The 19,143-nt window shown below is 44.9% G+C and overlaps 1 long non-coding RNA gene and 1 pseudogene across 1 annotated transcript; both read right to left on the bottom strand.

Moving 5' to 3' along the window:
* Window positions 1–9,925: 9,925 nt before the first annotated feature.
* Window positions 9,926–11,756, bottom strand: Gm41692. The gene is made up of 3 exons (XR_877306.2): window positions 11,672–11,756; window positions 10,585–10,682; window positions 9,926–10,257 (listed from the first exon to the last, which is right to left on the bottom strand). It is a non-coding gene; the product is annotated as a predicted gene, 41692 (long non-coding RNA).
* Gm5239 (predicted pseudogene 5239) lies at window positions 15,593–16,073 on the bottom strand (annotated as a pseudogene).

Here is a 19,143-nt window from a genome sequence, read left to right as displayed (position 1 = left end):
CTGACTCGCAGCCGAGGCTGTTGATTATGACACCTGTCAATAATGGTCAAGCAAGCCTCCTGGAATCAGCCACTGTCCTTGCCATCTGCCAACATGATTTATTATCTATTTCCTCAGTTCCTTCATAGTGAAAGGGGGTGGGGGTGTTCCTGTGCATTACAACCCTAGCATACCCCTTTGAAAACACTTGGTGCTCCAAATTGATTCCGACAAGACCCTCGGCTATGGAACCAAAAAACTACCAGAGAAGTAGCAATCCCAGTCCTTGTCCCCAGGTTTGATGGCCTTGGATCCTGCCCCTGGCTAGGGAAAGGCTTACATAAATACAGTAATTTAAAAGGTCACATGGTCTGTGCTGGACTGGAAGGCAGGGGCTGTGTCATAATCAATCCAGCTGTCAGCATATTCATAAAATGAGACCTGTTCAACCTGACAGATTGGCTGGGTAATTGTCCTGCAGAGCTCTGCTAAAGGAGGAAGTACATGACCACCTCATACAGTTTGCTATTTTCTCTTCCAAACCCACAAGGTAAAGAAGTCAGGACTACCTGCAGAGTTCATAAGAGGGAAAGATGCAGGTAGAGTGTGCAAGCACATGCATATGAGTGACTTCAGAGAAGAGGCGGGAAGGAGTTGACCATAGGGAAATGTGAAGGTCTTTGGGGAGAAAGAGACCAATCACCTGGTGCCGATTGTATTTACAGATTGTATTCACATTTTAGTCTAGGTCGAAGTAGAAGGCAAGAATTGTGGAAAAGAAAGTACAGTCATTGTAAGTATGGCTGGGTGGTGAGCCCTGGTCTAATGTCATAGTAGAAAGGTAGTCAACTTCTTTTTAGGGCCATTTAGTGTCCTATGGAAGAGAAGAATCTGGATCATGATTTATTTTCATAGTAAAAAAAAAAAATCCTTCATAGTCTGCCTTTTAAAAAGCACATCTAGGGCTGGAGAGATGGCTCAGTGGTTAAGAGCACCGACTGCTCTTCCGGAGGTCCTGAATTCAAATCCCAGCAACCACATGGTAGCTTACAACCATCCATAATGAGATCTGATGCCCTCTTCTGGGGTGTCTGAAGACAGCTACAGTGTACTTACATATAATAAATAAATAAATCTTAATAAATAAATAGTGCATCTAGCTGACTGGTGGTGGCTCACTTCTTTAATCCCAGCACGCAAGAGCAGATAGATCTCTGCGAGTTCAAGGCCAGCCTGGTCTGCAGAGCTAGTTCCAGGACAGACAGGGCTACACAGAAAAACCCTGACTCAAAAAAAAAAAAAAAAATCAAACAAAATACATCCTTTTAAGTCATGGAAATGATTGATTTACATACATGTAGGGTTTTTGGGGGTTTTTTTTGTTGTTGTTGTTATTTGTATTACCAATGTTTTCCTATATTTTTGTTTCTTATACCTTTAGAGTCAAGACTGTAGGGATAATAATAATATAAAGAAGAAACACATCTCTTTTCCACAGTGCTGAGAATTAAATCCCAGATCTTTGAGACCTTGCTATGTAGCTCAGCTGGGCCATGAACTCATATTATGCAACCCAAGAAGGAACGTTTCCAGACCAACAATGTGGGTGGGTAGGAAGCGAAGGATGATGTTCAGCCTGGAGGGACCAGTCCCTGAGCTTCTTGCTTCTTCTGTGTCTTCCCCCTTCTCTTCTTTCTACCTACTCGTCCTTGTTTCTTCCTTGGTCCCCTTTGCCTTTCAAACTACTCTTCTCCTCTTCTACCTCAACAGAGACCATCAGTAGAAAAATACTAAATAATTTGTTCAGTTAACCATTCAACAGATACAGATAAAGTCAGAGATATAGAGGTTCCTGTGTGCCCAATGCTTACAGTCTAGTGGGGGAGATCATTCATTACACATCTAGGTTTTTGCAGCTGGCAGGGCGGGGTGAGTTTTAGAGATGGGTGATTCTCTCTCACTGACCTAAGTGCTTACAGGAGACTCTTTTTCATCTCTGTAACACACTAGCTGCTCAATAAATAATAGCTACCCAAGTTAGATAGGGGTTCTGTGTTGCCCTCATTAGTTCTCAAACACATAGTTAGACTGGCAAGAATGCAGAGAGATTAAAATCCCCTTATGCTTCTAGTAGCTATGTAAAATGGTATGGCTGCTTTGGGGAGCAGACTAGCAGGCAAAGTCGGTGACACCTGTGTTCACAATATTCACCTTGATATGATAAAGATCCACTGGTCTCTTCCTCATGTGTGCTGGGATTAAAGTGCACTGGGAATGGAACTCAGGTCCTCTAGAAGAGCAGGAAGGGTTCCTAACTGTTCAGCATTTCTCCAGCCCTTTTCCTTCCTTCCTTCTTTCCTTCTTTTGTTTTTGTTTTTCAAGACAAGGTTTCTTTGTGTAGCCTTGGCTGTTCTGTAATTCGCTACGTAGACCAGGCTGGCCTCGAACCCAGAGATCTGCATGCCTCTGCCTCCCAAGTGGTGCTGGGATTAAAGGTGTGTCCCACTTCTTTCTTCCTTTCTTTCTCTCTCTCTCTCTCTCTCTCTCTCTCTCTCTCTCTCTCTCTCTCTTTCTTCCCATAGTGTCTCACTATATAGCTTAGTCTAACCTCAAATTTACTATGTAGCTCAAAATGGCCTTGAACTCTTGGTGATCATTCTAAAATAGCTTCTAGAATTATGGGTGTGTACCACTGTGGATGACTGGACTGTATATATAAATGAGTGGGAAATCTGGTATATGAACCATATCTCAATAAAGATGTTAAAGTAACAATGGAAAGAATATAGAGGGCCTGGAGAGGTGGCCCAGAAGTTAAGAGCAGTGGCTGCTCTTCCAGAAGGCCCTGGTTTCATTTTCAGCACCCCACATGGCAGCTCAGCTACAATCTGAAGAGATTCCCTGCCCTTTTCTGGCCTCTGAGGTCACAAGGATGTGAGTCATAAGACACAAAGTCAAAAAACTCGTACATGTAAAAAATAAATTTGGGAAAAAAAAAGAATCCTTGGCGATTGGAAAATCTGCAGTCCTTCTTATAATTATGGGCTGCTAATGTGTTTTGTTTTGTTTTGTTTGCCAATTTTAAGAACTAGAAAGGACTTTTTCTTATGTGTCCTGTTGCTTTTCAGCATTTCTTCCTCAGTCTCTGGGAAAACATAAGGTTCGGCAGCAGAACAGATTGGAAGAGTTCCATTTGGTCCCATCCTTCCACTCCCTAACTCAGCATCTTAGGATGCCTCCTTCAACATGTTTGATGTACCTTCTATGTACAAAGCATGGAGAATTTAAGAGAGCCAATGTCTCTTTACTCTCTCTAATGTTTAAAATTAAATTATGGCAATGAACTCTTTATAAACAAATATAGCTCTTTAAATAAAAAGGCAATGAGGTGCTAATAATAGTCACAAGGCAGCCTTTGATCCCAGGCAAAGGCAGGCAAGATCTCTGTGAGTTCAAAGCCAGCCTGGTCTACAAAGTCCAGGACAGCCAGCACTTGGGACACAGAGAAACCGTGTCTCAAACAACAACAACAACAACAACAACAACAACAACAACCCCAAAAAGTCACAAGACAGCCTGGGACTTTGGGCTCCTTCTGTTGCATGTGAGGGAACACAGATGAGCAAGCTCCAGGACTTGGCTCCCCCTCACATGCCTCCTATCACTATCACCCCTTCATTTGCTTGCTAGACTCAGTTTGTTAATCTATTTTCATACCCCTCATTTTCTCGCTGCCCCCACCCCCACACTGTCCAAATTGGCCCTCCAGTCCTGAAACCATTTGCCGGAAATTCATTAAGCTGAACACATGGGAAATTACAGAGGCGATTTCACTTGTCACTTAAGCTCCAATATAGAAAGTAATTTTCAGAGGACAGTGCTGGGAGGCTATTTTCATCTTGGGTGTTTGTGCTGAGTCCTCTTATCTTGCACCCTCTCATTCCCTTCCTGGCTGCCTCCCCTTTGCTCTGCTTTTCCCACAAACTAAATGCTGCCCTTTTAAATATTTATCCCAGCTTTATTTACTCGTGAGCTCATCACAGATTGTCTCATATGACGCTGTAGAGTCTGTTTCTGACTTCATTAATCATTCGACATGCAGCAGGCCCTGTGCTAGGCACCAGGGGTGAAGAGAAAGATGTAGTCCTTGCTGTTGTAGAGGTACAGCGTGATGAAGGTGGGCCTCAGGGATAGCAGATTTAGATTTGGTCACTGCGAAGCTGGCAGGGATATCTTTGTACTGTTCTGATTCTGATCTATTACTACCCAGTAAATAGGAATGTGAAAATCGCCAGAGGCCTGGCATGTTTATTAAGAAATAAGCCTGGGGGCTGGAGAGATGGCTCAGTGGTTAAGAGCGCCGACTGCTCTTCTGAAGGTCCCGAGTTCAAATCCCAGAAACCACATGGTGGCTCACAACCATCCATAATGAAATATGATGCCCTCTTCTGGAGTGTCTGAAGACAGCTACAGTGTACATACATATAATAAATAAATAAATCTTAAAAAAAGAAAAATAAATAAGCCTGTTACTCACACAGGCAAGGAAACACAAGGCCTTGGCGTGTGTGTGACATATCCTAGTCCCTGGGGAGAGAGAAGTTGGGTTTGGAGGCAGAATCAGGTTTGATTCTGACTACCCTACTCACAAATTAGTAGTTCAACTCTGAGATAAGTGACCTCTGGGCCTCAGTTCCCTCACCTATAAATTAGGAATAGTATCTGAACATGGCAGCATGTACCTATAGTCACAGTTACCAAACATGCTGAGCCAGGAGGAATGCTTGAGCCCAGATTTGGAGCCATCATGCACAATGTACCAGGATGCAATCTTCTAAGGGGGAGGGGGAGCAGGGACTTACCCTTTTTTTTTTTCAATTGTTTAACCTCTTCTTACTTAAAATGTTTTTTTTTTTTTTTGAAACAGGGATGAGTATGGGGTGGTCGCTCTGAAGCTCAGGTTGTCCAGGAACCCATTGTGTAGCTCAGGCTGAATTCAGACTTACAGCAATCCTTTTGTCTCAGCCTACAGAGTTCTAGTGACCTCTTATGTACAACTTAATTTTCTTTTTAATTTAAAAAATATGGCCAGGCATGGTGGCACATGCCTTTAATCCCAGCACTTGGGAGGCAGAGGCAGGCGAATTTCTGAGTTCGAGGCCAGCCTGGTCTACAGAGTGAGTTCCAGGACAGCCAGGGCGACACAGAGAAGCCCTGTCTCAAAAAACAAACAAACAAACAAACAAATAATATGAATCTGATTAAAGGTATGATGATATCAGGAGGATACAGGCAGGTAGATCTCTGTGAGTTTGGAGTCAGCTTGGTCTACAGAGTAAGTTCTAGGACAGCCAGGGTTACACAGAGAACACTTGTCTTGAACAATGAATGAAATAAAGTAATAGTCTAGGTGGGGAGACAACTCAGGCAGTAAGTAAATGCCATGGGGCAATGGAGACCCCACCAGCCAGTGCAGCATGCATTTGTAATCCCAGCAGAGACAGACAGGTTTTGAGGCCAGCCACTCTAGACTAATCATCAAGTCGCAGGCCAGTGAGAGACTTTATCTCAAACAAAAAAGTGGACAACTCTTGAGGGAGAACAATACCCAGAGCTGTCCTTTGATTTCCTCACACATGTGTGCATCTGCACATATGAGCAAACACACATTAAAATCCATGTGCTCACACAGAGGAGCAGTAACCTCATTTAGAGCTGTTAGGTGGAGCGAATGCTATATCATGTAAGGAACCACACAAAGGCCTGTTGTCAGTTTTTTCTCTTCTCTCTCCTACTGTTGGATTTAACAATTAAAAACTATATGGGTCAGTGGGCCACTGAGACTGTGTGTGGGTAAAAGTGCTTGCTGCCTAGGCCAATGTCTCGAGTTTGATCCGTGGGACCTACATGACAAAAATGGACTTCCAGGAGCTGAAGGGGTTTGCAACCCCATAGGAAGAACAATATCAACCAACCAGACCCCCCAGAGCTCCCAGGGACTAAACCACCAACCAAAGAGTACACATAAAGGGACCCATGACTCCAGCCGCATATGTAGCAGAGGATGGCCTTATCTGGCATCAATGGGAGGAGAGGCCCTTAGTCCTGTGAAAACTTGATGCCCCAGTGTAGGGGAATGCCAGGGCAGGGAGGCAGGTGAGGGTGGGTGGGTGGGGAACACCCTCATGGAAGAAGGGGGAAGGGGGTATGGGATGGGGGTTGCTGAGGGAAAACTGACTTCATGCTGCCGGCCTTTAACTCTAGTTCTTGGGGGATGAAAGCAAATGCATCCAGTTCAAGGTCATCCTTAGCTACATAGTTTCAGGCCAACCTGAACTAAATGAGACCCTATGCCAAAACAAATAAAAATACATACACACATACACATACATACATACATACATACATACATACATACATACATACATACAAGACAGGTCTGGTGGCAAAAACCTATAATAGCAATTATTCCAGAAGCTGAGGCAGGAAAATTAGGAGTTCAAAGCCTACCTGGCTTATACCGTGAATTCCAGACTAGCCTAGGTGACTTAGTGAGACACTGACTCTAAATTTGAAGAAAAAAAAAAAAGTAAAGTACATGTGTGCATGAGTGCTCTGTGTGTGTGTGAGTGTGTGTGTGCATGTGTATCGTAATTACTTTCACACTAACCTAACAGGTCTCTATGTAGCCATCAGTTCAAAATGGATCAACGACTTTAACATAAAATCTGGTACTTTGGCACTGTCTGAGGAAAAGAGGACAAATGCTTCAAGACACAGATATGGACAGGAAGGCTTCTGAAGAGGGTTTCAGCAGTATAGCACAGAGCCTCAAGGATTGACAAATAGGATGAAATTAAAAAGCAACTGCACAGCATAGAAGACAGCCTGATGAATAGGAGGAAATATTCTTTTAAAGATTTATTTATTATTATACATAAGTATGCTGTAGCTGTCTTCAGATACACCAGAAGAGGGCATCAGATCTCATTACGGGTGGTGGTGATGTGGTTGCTGGGATTTGAACTCAGGACCTTTGGAAGAGCAGTCAGAGTGCTCTTATCCTCTGAGCCACCTCGCCAGCCCAGGAGGAAATATTTGCTAACTATATATCTAATTAATATCTAGAGTCTATTAAGAACAGTAAAAAAATAATCATCCAAACCTCAAATCATACAGTCAACAAATGGGCTGATGAATCAAAATGACATTTTTAAAAAAGAATTATTTATTCACACTGTAGCTGTCTTCAGACTTCTTACATGATGTGGTTGCTAGGAATTGAACTCAGGACCTCTGGAAGAGCAGTCATCTGAGCCATCTCTCCAGTCCCCGAAAATGGCAATTCATAAAGGAAGAAATGCAAATAGCTAATAAATATTTGGCTAGAAAATGTTCAACAACCTTAGCCATCAGGAAAATGTAAATTAAAACGGTTTTGAGATAGAAAGAAAGGAAAAATACAACCAATGCTGGTGGAATGTGATTCAGCACTGTGGAATCTAGCGTGGAAGGTTCCCCAAACTATAAAAATAGACCTACTACAGGAGCCTGCTGCATCACTCCTGGGACAGAAGCCTAAAGAATTCTATAGTAAGTCAGCATATCATGGAGATCCTTACGAATCCATGCTCACTGCTCCACTGTTCTCAATAGCCAGTATATGGAACTAGCCATAGACAAATGGATAAGGAAAACATAGCACATATTATATAGTGGACTTTTATTCCACTATAAAGAATAACAAAAGTAATGACATTCACAATACAACAAAACTGGCAATCATATAAGTGAAATAAGCAAGACTCAGAAAGACCAAATTTAATTTTTTGCTAAGTTTTTTTTTTTTGTTTTTGTTTTTGAAACAATGTCTCACTATGTAGCCCTGACTGGTCTGCAAGTCACTTTGTAGATCAGGCTGGACTAGAATTCACAGAACCCTGCCTGTCTCTGTGTCCTCTGCCTGTCTCTGTGTCCTGAATGCTGGGATTAAAGGAGTGTGCTGGGTCCCAGCTGTTTTGTTGTTGTTTTGCAACTGCTACCGATTTGGTTTCCCTGCTGGACTTGGCGGAGGCAGCACTGAAAGGTGATTGGGTAGCCGTGGGTTCCGGGCTCCTCTCCAGTGTGCGGTCCTGGGGAATGGTCAGTTCCCTTTGTTCTACAAATTACAGGGAAAGGGCTTAAAGGTTAGACTTCTCTCCTCTCAGCAGCACTCCTTCCTTCCTTCCTTCCTTCCTTCCTTCCTTCCTTCCTTTCCCTTTTTCTCGCTCTCACTGTCCTTCACTCCCACTTTGTGCTCTCTCTCTCTCTCCCCCCAACTTGAAACTCCATATTCACCTGTCCCTGCCTCCCAAGTGCTGAGACCAAAGGTGTGCACCACCACACCGAGCCAAGTCTAGCTGCTTCTTGAAAGGTTTTGAGGATTTTTTTTTTTTTTTGCTGTAGTTGTTTTATTTGTCAAGACAGAATTTCTCTCTCTGAATCTGTGCCTGTCCTGGACCTCCATCTTTAGGTCAGGCTTCCTAAAGATCTCTATGAACTCATAGAGATCCGTTTGACTCTGCCTCCCAAGTGCTGGGACAAAAGGTGTCCACCAGCACCACAGGCTTGAAAGTTTCAATACGCTGACTTGAAGGACCAGGAAGGCTAGTGTACCGGATCACACTTTCCCCACACTTCTTAGACTGTCTTCTTTCTTTATAGAGCTGGGAGACAGTCTCTAACCCCGGCTGACCATGAACTCACTACAGAGCTGAGAATGGCCTTGAACTTCTGATCCTTCTGTCTTTGCCTTCTGTGTGCGTGTGTATGCTTGCACATACGCTGAGGTCACAGTTGTGCACCACAATACTTAGTTTTGTGTACTACCGGCGATCAAACTCAGTGCTCCATTCACGCTAGGTATAATACTCTACATTCCCAGCCCTAGATTCTTCTTAAATACTGTCGTATTCATTTCCTAATTTGGTCACTACAACTACCCTACAACAGGAGAGAGAATTTGTATTAGTCTCATTTTATGGATGAGTAATGCTGAGGACCAGGGAGTTTACTTACCTGATCAGTAGCCCATAATTAGCCAACAAGCAGGAGAGGCAGGTCTTCCTTTGTTGTTGTTGTTGGTGTTGTTGTTGTTGTTGGTGGTGGTGGTGGTGTTGTTGTTGTTGGTGGTGGTGGTGTTGGTGGTGGTGTTGGTGGTGCTGTGTGTGTGTTTTGAGATAGGAGTCTTACTGTGTCTTTGGGAGGCCTCAGACTCATACACCTCCTGCCTCAGCTCCTGCCTGCATCATCACAATGCCCAGCTCAAAGTTATTTATAGTCTTTGTCTGTCTGAATTGTCTTAAAATGAATTTAAAGATAATGTAACCATGCCCTGTCATAATAGGGAATATGATATATTATATGAGAACTAGAAAAATCCTATAAACTGGTGAACTTGACATCCAATCTTTTTCTAGTTAAGGAAAGATGTACGATAAATCCACTGTACTTTGACACTATTCCCTATACTAGAAAGAGAGCAATAATAAACATCAATGAAAATACACATTCTTGCCTTTGTGATACTTTCATTCTAGCTAGTGTATGTGTGGGAACAGAAATAACACACACATAAAATATATCTATTATCCCTTTATATTATTATTATATTGTCTTAACAGCTAAGAATAAAAATAAAGAATAGGATAGGAAGACATGGAGGTTGCAATTTAAGAGGAGGATGGGGGGCTGGAGGGCTGGAGAGATGAAGAGATGGCTCAGTGGTTAAGAGCACTGACTTCTCTTCCAGAGGTCCTGAGTTCAATTCCCAACAACCACATGGTGGCTCACAACCAACTGTAATGAGATCTGGTGCCCTCTTCTGGACTGCAGGCAAACATGCAGGCAGAACACTGTATGCATAATCAATCAATCAATCTTTAAAAAAAACCAATAAAGAGGGAGGAAGGGCCAATGAAATGGCACAGTGGGTAAAGGGGCTTGCAAATGGTTGAAGGAGAAACTAACTTCCACAGTTGTCCATTGACCTCCACAAGTGTACCTTACCATTTCTGTGCCTATCTATACTCACACACACAAATATCTAAAACGTAGTTTGAAAAGGACAGGGCAGGATCATGAACAGAGAGATGGCTCAGTGGTTAAGATGTTTTGTTGCTCTTGCGGAGGTCCCCATTTCAGTTCCCAGCACCACGTAATTCTGACAAGCAGTTCCAAGGGGCGGAACCGACCTTCGAGGTCAACAGGCACACATGTGCTGACATGCAGCCAAAAGACCTATGCACATAAGACAAGAAGTAAATAAATTTAAGAATAAAATGAGAAAAAGCTGTTCTGGGAACGTAGCATTTGAGAAAAGACCTAAAGGGGCTGGGGCAGGAGCAGGGGCAGGGGTAGGGGTTGGGGCTGGGGCTGGGTTGAGCTGGGTTGGGTTGGGTTGGGCTGGGACTGGGTTGGGCTGGGTTGGGCTGGGGCTGGGTTGGGCTGGGGCTGGGTTGGGCTGGGTTGGGTTGAGTTGGGCTGGGGCTGGACTGGGCTGCCCGGCCTGTGTAAGCCCTGAGTTTCATTCTCTGCACTGCATAAAGCAGGTGAGGTAGTTCATACCTGTGATCCCAGCACATGGGAGGGAGAGGCAGGAGAATCAAGAGTTCAGGGTCATTCTCCACTTCAGTAGGAGTTCAAAGCCAGCCTCACTCACAACCCTGTCTCGAAAAGGAAAGACAAACTATTTCAAATGGCCCGAGTTAGACCTGAGCCAACGGTGCGACTGAGCTAGAGAGGCAGCCAGGTATCAGGAGATGAGGCCAGAGAGACTGTGGGAGAGACTTCAGCCAGATTTATAAGGCATCACCAGATTTATAAGGTAACAAGATGATATAATAACATGATATAATAAAAATGCCATATGGCAGGTCTGGTATGTTGCTATAAGACAAATTATCCCAACACTTTAAGAGCTTAGAATAACAAATGCAGGTATTTGTCTCAGAAGTTTCTGACAGGTGGGAGATGAGGTGGCTTAAGGTCACTAATTAGGCCTGCAGTCAGTCACTGGACAGTAATCTTGTAATTTTCTCCCCCCCCCCAACCCTGGAGCTGAGGACCAAACCCAGGACTTTATGCTGGCTAGGTAGTAATTGCTTTACCACTGAGCTAAATCCCCAACCCCAGATCTGATGTACTCTTGTCCAGGGCTGGAAGATCTGTTTCTAAGGTCATACACATGGCTGCTGACATGAACTTCTCCATAGCAACTGGCTTCTCCAGTACCGGAGATTAGCAAGACTAACAGACGTGACCACGAAGAAACCAAGAGTCTTTCATAACCTAATCCTGGAAATTAAACAGGATTACTCCTGCCGTATGTCATGGGCCATACAGATAAATCCTGGCACCAGGTGGAGAGGGGACCACAAATGCCTGAGAATCAGAAAAGGGGGAATCACAAGAGATTGTTGCAGAGGCTGGTCTACAAACCTTCCTCAAGGGCAGGCATTGGTGGGTAAAACCTCTTCAGGGGATAACATGGTGGGTAAAAGTGATTTCTGGAGCCTACAGCCTATGGCGGAAGGGGAGAACTGACTCTCAAAAGTTGTTCTCTGATCTCTAAATATATAACACGTTATCATGATCATCACCACCATCACCATCATCAATAATAGTAGTAATAATAACAAAACTTCAGACTAACCATGTCTTCAGCTGTGTGGCCCTCAGAGCACTGGAGCTTACAACTCTCTCTGGGGAGAGGCTGCAACAAGAATAACACGGATTAAGAAAGCTCCTGAGAAGCCGGGCGTGGTGGCGCACGCCTTTAATCCCAGCACTCGGGAGGCAGAGGCAGGCGGATTTCTGAGTTCGAGGCCAGCCTGGTCTACAAAGTGAGTTCCAGGACAGCCAGGGCTATACAGAGAAACCCTGTCTCGAAAAACCAAAAAAAAAAAAAATTCAGCAAGAGCAAGCTCGTTATTTATTTTTTTTCCAAAAGGTCTGATTCTTCTAGATTTACATTCATTATCTCACCCATCCAATTAACTCAACTTGCAATAATCTTAAACCCGCACAGAAACAAGAATCACTTTGAGGAAATCTACAGAATTTCAAAGGCAGGCTGGTACTCCTCTGGGTAAATTAACCTTGAAAGGACACTGGAGTTTTATGAAAAACAGCAGACCCAGCTATCCTTTCAGAACCCCCAAGTTCCTTTTTGTAGGAGATAAGCATCCAGCCTTGCCTCAGATGAAGGACTGACGACAATGATCAAAACATTTGCCTTGTCCCAGAGGGCCAGTACTGGATTTGTCCAGAACAAAGAAGGCGGTTCTCTTGAGACCCACAGCCAGCCGCCCAGCCAGCCTCCCCCTCCTCCCAGGCTCCCAGGCCTTTTTGCAGCCTCAGCCTGTTTCCTCGGATGAGCAGCAGATGGCGCTGTAGCCTCAGCTGCGAGCAACTGAAGTTGCTGGCAAGCGCAGGGCACAGTAAGAAAAGCAGGTTGCTAGTTTAGCATCTGGAGGCTTTTGAGGTAGTTTCTGCTCAGTGACTGCAAATGAAGATGCTGTCAGGCTGGAATCTCAGAGAGCAGAGCCTGAGCCCCCAATCGGGAAACAGGTGGTGGTGAACAGAGGGCCTTTTAAAAAAGCATCTTTTCTAACATAGATCAAAATTGATGGCTGCAGGGACTCTTTCTTCTTGAACTGGCTTTCAGGGGTTTGCAGAAAGTTATGTCCTAAGTTCAGGGGACAACCAGTCCCGGAAGAACTGGGATGGTCAGGTGCAGCCAGAGGGATTGGAGGTACCACCGGGTACTGGGAAACACCTACGGAATTCCCCCGGCTTAAAAACATTGAATCCGACAGCCAGGGCTACACAGAGAAACCCTGTCTCGAAAAACCAAAAACCAACCAAACAAACAAACAAACACTGAATCCTCCCTGCTCCCTTACCCAGTGTCCCAAATGTCTGCCCAGGTTAGACTGAGACTCAACCTGTAGACCCCAGCGTTTCCTACAGATCTTCCCTGCCCTGTCTCCTTCCCTCCCTGTCATTCCTTGCATTTTCTCCTCTTCCCAGTTTCTCTGTCATCTCCAACACTTTATGCTTTCCCCTCTAGAGACCAATTTCTCTGCTCTTCTCCAGTACCTTGTTACCAAACAAGTGAAATGTCCAGTGGCACTGAATTGCCTACACACCAACACACACCGCCTGTTTTCAGGGATTTAGGCCCTTTCCAGGGGGCTCCTCACTCCCTTCTGCTGCTTGAGGGCTAGTTCCAACTGGGCCCAGACACAGGGAGGTCCAGAGGTTATGGAAAGAATTTATTTTCTTTCTCCAGCACCTGTGCTCCCTGCTTCCTATCTCCAGAGATGAAAGGGACTTCTCAGTAGGGCTGAGAGGTTCACTGGACACTCATATGTCACTGGAATGTCAGTTAAAAGACAGGCCCTGCCTATTTTTGTTCTCTACTGTGTCCACATAATAGAGGCTCAATCAACAGTCATTAAAAAAACCAACTGAGTGAGTGGGGCTGTTAAGATGGTTCAGCAGCTGAGAGCATTTGCTGTCCTTGCAGAAGACCTTGGTTTAACTCTCAGCCCCTCGTGGGGAGGCTCACAGCTACCTTCGCTCCAGTTCTGAGCAATCAAATGCCCTCTCTGGCCCATGAGGGGGTCTTTATGCATGTAGCACACACACACACACACACACACACACACACACACACACACACACAGTGACAGAAATATGGATTGTGAGCTCTGTAAAAGGCAATAGGGATAAAAATATAAAAATGCAGTCCCAGGACATAGAAAAATGGAAAAACCAACTAATCATCTGTGACCAGACTAGAGGATGAGGCTGTAGGTAAAAGCTACGTGGCACCTGCATTTGTATCCTGAAGAGGAGGAGGAGGAGGAGGAGGAGGAGGAGGAAGAAGAGGAGGAAGAAGAAGAAGAAGAAGAAGAAGAAGAAGAAGAAGAAGAAGAAGAAGAAGAAGAAGAAGAAGAAGAAGAAGAAGAAGAAACAATCACTTACCCATTCAGAAGTTATTCTTGTGATCTGCTAAGCTCTTGGCGACAGCCCAGATACTGGGTTGTAGTTAAAAATACACTAGTTGAGAGCCTGATGTGGTGGCACATGACTTTAATTCCAGCACTCTAGAGGCAGAGGCAGGCAGATTTCTGTGAGTTCCAGGTCAGCTTGGGCTACATAAATTCCAGGACAGCCATGACCATATAGAGAGACCCTGTCTCAAAAAATCAAAAACCAAGGGGCTGGAGAGACGGCTCAGTGGTTGAGAGCACTGTTTGCTCATTCAGAGGTCCTAGGTTCCATTCCCAGCACCCACATGGCAGCTCACAACTGTCTCTAACTTCAGTTCCAGAGGATCCGACACCCCCTCACCCTGATGTAAATGCAGGCAAAACACCAATGCACAGCAAATGAAAATACATAAATAAATCAGTTGTGTGTAACATATATATATATGTGTGTGTATTCTTAAAAAATAATATATATTGTTCAGTTCAGTGGCTCTCAAGCTTCTAAATGCTATGACCCTTTAATACAGTCCCTCAGGTTGTGGTGACCCTCAACCATAAAATTATGCCACTGCTACTTTATAGCTGTAATTTTGCTACTGTTATGAGTTGTCATGTGACTATCTGATATTCAGGATATCTGATATGTGGAGCCCCCCCCCCCCGAGGGGTTGCAGCTTCCGGGTTGAGAACCTCTGAACTAGTTGAAATGTGTGAGACAGAGGAGTAATAACCAGGCAATAGTAACCAGAGTCAACACTGTACTGGGAGTAAACCTGTGTTATAGCAGACAACAGGGTGGCTTGTCTAGTCTGAGAATTCTGGGAGGCGTTTTAATGGAGGGAGTTTGTCTTAGTTAGGGCTGCTATTGCTGTGTGAAAGCACTATGACCAAAAGCAACTTGGCAGGGAGAGGGTTAATTCAGTTTACACTTCCACAGTGCTGTTCATCACCAAAGGGAGTCAGAGTGACAACTCAAGCAGGGCAGGCACTGGAGGCAGGAGCTGATGCAGAGGCCGTGGAGGGGTGCTGCTGAATGGCTTGCTCCCTACGGCTTGCTCAGCCTGCTTTCTTATAGAACCCAGGACCACTGATGCAGGGATGGCCCCACCCACGATGGGCTAGGCTCTCCCTCCCCTATCAATCACTAACTAAGAAACCGCCCTACAGGCTTGTCTATAGCCAGTTCTTATGGAAGCATTTACTTAGTTGAGGTTCTTTCTTCCCAGATGACAGCCTGGGTCAATTTGACATAAAATATCCAGCATGGAATTTAAGCTGAGAACCACCATAAAGATTTAGTAGAATTTAGCTGGAAAAAAAAGTAGGAAAAGATTCCAGATCAAACAAGTATCATGCAGGGTCAAGAGAGAAAGTAGGTTTCTAAGAGCTGAGCAAAGGTGTTAGGAGTCATGGCTGGAGTAACAGCAGGCAGTGTGGGGTCAGCAGGCAGTGTGGCCAGAAGGCAAGGGGTAGGAGAAACAGGCGGGGGTGGACAGAACAGCTGGAAACGTGCTATTCTGGAGTGGGGGAACTCTGAAAAGTTTTTTTTTTGTTTGTTTTTTTTGTTTGTTTTGTTTTTTTTTACTGCTCCAGTCGATGGAAGGGGACTTTATTTGGTCCCGGGGTCCCAGGTATGACCCCAACTTTATTTGACCTTCTTCTTGGGGCGCAGGTTGTTGGTATGGCCGCACTTCTTCTTGCAGCAGTTGACTGCATGAGGATGCAGGCGTGCGTAGCACTTGCGGCAGATCATCTTGTCACAGTTGTACTTCTGGGCAAGCTGACGAAGGGATGGCAGATGCAGCACCAGGTGCAAGGTGGACTCTTTCTGGATGTTGTAGTCGGACAGGGTGCGGCCATCCTCCAGCTGTTTGCCCGTGAATATCAGCCTCTGCTGGTCAGGTGGGATGCCTTCCTTGTCTTGGATCTTGGCCTTGACATTCTCGATGGTGTCACTGGGCTTGACCTCAAGAGTGATGGTCTTGCCCGTCAGGGTCTTCATGAAGATCTGCATGTTGGCATTTGCCAATCGGCTGCCTCGTTGAAGAGAAAGAGCCTCTGAAAAGTTTTAAGAAGAAAAGTGGTAAGACTAACTCCATTTTAGATTATTCCGTTTCTCTCCTTCCTTCCTTCCTTCCTTCCTTCCTTCCTTCCTTCCTTCCTTCCTTCCTCCCTCCCTCCCTCCCTCCCTTCCTCCTCCCCTCCCTTCTTTCCTTCCTTTCTTGATAGGGTCTTACTGTGTAACCCTGGCTGGTTTGGTACTCATGGTGTAGCCCAGACTATCCTTGAATTCACAGAGATTCCAAGTGCTGTAGTTAAGACAAGTGGGTACCTCTGTGTCTCACAATCTCTGGGTGCTTTCTATAAGACAGAAAAGATCAGAGGGAGAGTTATCTTGGAGATCATCTAGGGAGTAGAGATGATATCAGTGGGCGGAGAGGTCATTTCTGAGTTGAGGATGCTTAGAGATGTTCCTGTTTTCAAGGTTTGAGCATCTTCTAGGAAGTTCATGTGGTCGTATATCTGTGGATTGTGAGAGGGCACAGAAGTAGATGGTAGGAAACAGGACCAGAGGAGCTAATCTTTGAGAGGTTTTCTAGCTAAGGATAAGCCCAGACTCCTTTTGTTAGAGCCCAGGAAGGAGAGAGGGGGAACAGCCACCCTCTGCAAGGAGGGAACAAATATATTACACAAAGCCCAAAAGATGTGCAAACAGTGTCCATGGAAGTAAATGAGGGCATAAGAGCTAAAGTGAGCAGGCAGACCAGGTAGAGGGCTAGGGAGAGTAGAAAGAGGTGGTCTGCTTGGCAGATAAGCGAGTAAGGTTGAGCTAAATGTATTCTATCAGAATCTGAAAATCCCTCTGTGGGGGTTAGCTCCTTAGTAAAATGCTTGCCTACTGTGTGCAAGGTTCTGGGTTTGATTTCCAGCACTGTGAAAAACAAACAAACAAAAAAATCTGAACTTTCCTACTGTAAAATGGGTCACTTGGGCCTCAAGATGGCTCAGCAGTTAAAAGCATTTGCCAACAAGCCTAATGGCCTGAGTTTAATCCCAGGAACCCACATAGCAGAGAGAACTGACTCTCTTGTTGGGTGTCCTTTGATCTCCACACACCAGTGTGCAGACACATGTACACACACACACACACACACACACACACACTATGTACACACAGAATAATGTAATTTTAAAAATAAGACAAGTTCCTGACTTATTCTCTCTTCTGCCTACAGACCTAAAGGCATCCTACAGATATTTCTATTTTTTTTCCCCCTAAAGAAAAGACTGAGAAAAAGGTAGAGAGCGTGAGTCACTTAACATAATGGTTAAGAGACTGGGTTCTGCCTCTTCCTTGTTTTGTAACTCAGAGCAAATAGTTTAATGGAGCCACTTTTCTCACCTGTTGGTGCTGAAAGCCTGAAATGAGCTTAATGCGAACAGAAGAATCCCCTAATGAAGCCTCACTCTACATCGTCGGTGTTCTTGGGAGTTTGGTGTCAGCCAAATGGAGCAGGGCACGCAGGGCAGAAAGAAGAGGATGCAACAGAAGAGGACCGAGGGGGAGGGGAGTGGGATCCGGCTGCTCAGAAGGCTTCTATGGCTTCCCTAACCCACACTGCAGAATCCTCCACTGCTGTGGTGCAAAGTCCACGCCCTGGAAACAATCCTCAGTATAACATCACCAGGAGGAGGCTCTCAGTGAGAGGTGATGAGGTCTTAGGTTGCTCGGAATGGATTTCTGTATTCCTGGGGTGGACTGGTTAGGAAAGTGAGTTTAATTCATTCTTGCCCTCCTCCTTTCTTATGCTTCTTTGTTCTCCTTGTGTATATTTGCACGTTGGTGTGTATGCAGAGCCATACACATGCCTGCCTCTGTGTGTGGAGGCCAGAGGCCCAGCTTGGGCATCACTCCTCAGGGGCCTGTTTGTTGAAACAGAATTTCTCACTTGGGTGTGGAGCTTGAGCATTAGGCTAGACTGGCTGGCCAGCGGGCCCCAGGGATCTGCCTGTCTCTGCGTCTCTGCATACCCAGTGCTAGGATTACTATTGCACGCCGCCACACCTGGCTCTCTAGTTGATGACCGAGCTCAAATCCTCATTTCATGCTTGGATGGAAAGCATTTTACTGACTGACTTCCCATCCTTGTTTTGGAGACAACCTGCTATATTATACCAAGCTGACCTCAAACTCATAGAGATCCATCTGCCTCTGCCTCCTGAGTGGTGAGATTAGAGGTATGTGCCAACTCCATGCTCAGCCCAGTTGTTCCCAGCACCCAAATAGTGCCTCGAAACCATCAGAAACTCCAGTTCCAGGGGATCTAATGCCCTCTTCTGATCTCTGCAGGCACTACATGTGCATGGTACGCGTACATGCAGACAAAATGCTCATACACAAAGGAAAATGATTAAATAAAAAAAAATAAGTAAAAGATAGGATTTCATGTGGCTCAGACCATCCTTGAACTCACTACATACCCAAGGACAACACTGAATTTCAGATTCTCTTTCCTTTACCTCTAAGCACTGGGATTGAAGACTAGAAATATAGTGTGTTTGGGATTAAACTACAACTTTATGCATACTAGGCAGACAGTATACTGACTGGACTACATCTCCAGCCCTCCCGTGCCTCCTTACCATTTGCACTCTGCCATGGCAATGCTCCAGCAGGAAGACTTTCACCAGATATCAGCAAGATATCTAATCTTGCTGCTGAAACTGTAAGAAACGACTCCCTGTCCTTTATACTCCACTACTCTTAGGTATTGTGTTATAGTATCACAACACAGACTAACATAGCAATCAAAGACAGTTTCACCTGGCCATCCTGGATCCTCTCCCATCACTTACAATGTAATTTTATAGATTAAACATGACACTGTCACTCATAAAAATGTATCAGGCCCTGCAAGTTCTTGCACGAGCTGTTCTTTTGGAAACAAAATGGTCTCTCACCGCTGTCTTCATATCAAATATGGGGAAGCCAAAGCCGTGAGAGCCCTGGAGCATGTGTTGGGAAAAGACTCATGCACACATGTGCTTCAAGAGAGACACAGTGTCCTAAAGAGAAAGAGGACCAGGATTGAATTATGATGTGTGGCAGAGTGCTTAGATGAGA

The sequence above is a fragment of the Mus musculus genome, chromosome 18 (assembly GCF_000001635.26).
Source record: "Mus musculus strain C57BL/6J chromosome 18, GRCm38.p6 C57BL/6J".
Classification (NCBI taxonomy): domain Eukaryota; kingdom Metazoa; phylum Chordata; class Mammalia; order Rodentia; family Muridae; genus Mus; species Mus musculus.
This window is presented reverse-complemented; position numbering and strand designations above follow the sequence as displayed.